Here is a 2831-nt window from a genome sequence, read left to right as displayed (position 1 = left end):
CTAATAAATCACGTAAGTATAAATTGCGCATTCTGTGAGACATTACAGTGAAATACCAAACCCAAAGAGGAGAGGGAGAGTAATTGATGTTAGAGAAGTTGGAGTGGTTTGGAAAAGTTGGACATTTGGGACATCTTTAACCTCAGCCTCATGGGAACCAGCTTTGTGCTGATCCTTATAAAAAGAAATCATTCATGTAGTTGGTGTCAGAATGGTGGGGTTTGCTGCAACAGCCCAGACTTACTGGAATACGTGGCTTTGGAAAAAAGAAGATAAACAGAAGAATAAGAAACCTCTGGTTTCTGGATGGGATAGAAAACATCCATGGACTGAAGCATGAAATAGGAGTGGTGGATCTAACCGCTGAGGAATTGTCTAGCTGGATGCATAAGGAAATACAGAGTGATAAGGAAAGGGCAAGACATGCAATTCCTTGGTTGCTGTTATCAGTAATATCTGTAAGGGCAGGAAAAAGGAATGTAGGGGTGGATTATAATAATGAACCAAGCCCAGATCCAGTCCAGTTGGAAGAATGACTGCTAGCCTCAGGGCTGACCTGGAAAGGAAAAATCATGTTCAAACAACAGGAAGTACTCCTATGACCACTAGTCACCAAGAAGGTAGTCCGTGAAGGGAAATGGCAAAACCAAGAAACTATTGAAAAGAGGAGTATAGTGTAAAAAAGTTGCTTCAAATTGTAGGTCAGTATCGTCAGCTTCCTCAGGAAATGTTACTATACAGAGCTGTGAGAGCAACTAATCTAAGGGCAGTGTCTTTAGTTTCGAATGCTGCAGAATTGAAGAGTAAGTTTGGATTGACGCGAGACCCACAACTCACTACAGAACAGTCATGAATGACAATACAAGACCCAGTTACCCAGCAGATTAACTTGGAAGGTTCAGCCAGTCTGGTGGACTGGATAAAATTTGCAGTGGTATTTGTCTACACTGAGAAGGGAGTTACCCCACTCCTCCTCTAAATATCCAATGGTACACTCCAGAGGAAGCAGTTGATATACTGCTTATACAAGCCATGCTGAAATGGCTTTATGCTGATCAGGATATTCACCCAATGTGTATGCCCCTTACATGGGTCATGGTAAATATGGTAATCAAGAGAGCCCGTCCTACATGGGTACCCCATGTAACCTTGCTATTGCAAACAAAGTAACAACCCAAGAAGCCTTGTTGGATTTGTTGGCACAGCTTCCTCACATGGGTCTTAGAGATGCAAGAAACATAAGCGCGATTCATAGGAGAATGGGGAGAGGCAAGGTGGAAAGAACTTACCCCAGGATGGAGATTTTTAAATGGTTACTAAGAAGTGGGATGAATATACTGGACATTAATGGAATTAAGACAAAGGTTCTAATACAGTGCCACAGGAGGTTGGGTGATCAATTGGAACTCCTGCTTGTCGACCGATGTTAAAAAGGACTATTCTAGTCCATTCTATTCACCCCAGTTGGGAGGAATTTAATGATGGGAAGTCCCATCTGGGACCATTTGAAGCAGGGGCTCAGTCAGTCAATGAAGATAAAGATTGACAAGGGGGCCAGGGTCTTCTGGTGCAGCCCCTAGCAGGGGATCCAAGACCATATGTACACGTGTGGGTGAAATGGCCCAGGGTGGGGAAGAGATTTCTTGGGGCTCCTGGCCACAGAAGCCCAATGTACTGTAATCCCAAAACCTGTCAACAAAATCTTGAAGGGGCCTAAGCCTAGACTGGGTGGATTTGGGGATATAATGGCTTATAGGACTAAGGTGGATATTTGGATAAGAATTAGAAAATTTAAACAGATCTTGTATGAAGTAGTTACATCTCCCTAACCTGAATGCATTATTGGTATGGATATTACATCCAATTGGAAAGATCCTCTCTACCTGATATAAAATTGAAGGTAAATCTTCCCTTAGCCAGTATTGATTGGACGTGCTAAATGGGAACTGTTAGAATTGCCCAAATGCACTCAGATTATTAATTTGAAACAGTATAGAATACCTAGTACACAAAAGGACATTACTGCTTTGATTAAAGACATACTAATTTTTTTTTTTAAAGGCTGGAGTGCTGGTGCCAAGAAATTCTCTATATAACAGCCCTGTATAGCCTGTGAAAAATGCAGATGGCTCATGGAAGCTGACAGTTGACTACTGAGGCGTAAGTATACAGTAATGCCACCTGTAGCTTCAGGTGTTCCAGACATGGTATCAACGGTGCAGAAAATACAGCAGCCTAAAGGAGACTGGTACTCAGTAATTGAGCTTGCAAATGCCTTTTTCTTTTTTGTAATTTTTACTGTGCTTTAAGTGAAAGTTTACAAATCAAGTCAGTCTCTCACATGAAAATCCATGTACACCTTGCTACACACTCCCAATTACTCTCCCTCTAATGAAACAGCCAGCTTTCTCCTTGCACTGTCTCTTTTTGTGTCCATTTCGCCAGCTTCTAACCCCCTCCACCCTCTCATCTCCCCTCCAGGCAGGAGATGCCAACATAGTCTGAAGTGTCCACCTTATCCAAGAAGCTCACTCCTCACCAGCATCGCTCTCCAACCCATTGTCCAGTCCAATCCATTTCTGAAGAGTTGGCTTTGGGAATGGTTCCTGTCCTGGGCCAACGGAAGGTCTGGGGGCCAAGACCACCGGGGTCCTTGCGGTCTCAGTCAGACCATTAAGTCTGGTCTTATGAGAATTTGGGGTCTGCATCCCACTGCTCTCCTGCTCCCTTAGGGGTTCTCTGTTGTGTTCCCTGTCAGGGCAGTCATCGGTTGTAAACAGGCACCATCTAGTTCTTCTGGTCTCAGTCTGATGGAGTCTCTGGTTCATGTG

Source organism: Elephas maximus, chromosome 14, assembly GCF_024166365.1.
Source record: "Elephas maximus indicus isolate mEleMax1 chromosome 14, mEleMax1 primary haplotype, whole genome shotgun sequence".
NCBI lineage: Eukaryota > Metazoa > Chordata > Mammalia > Proboscidea > Elephantidae > Elephas > Elephas maximus.
The sequence above is the reverse complement of the archived record's forward strand: the minus strand, read 5'-3'. Positions refer to the sequence as shown.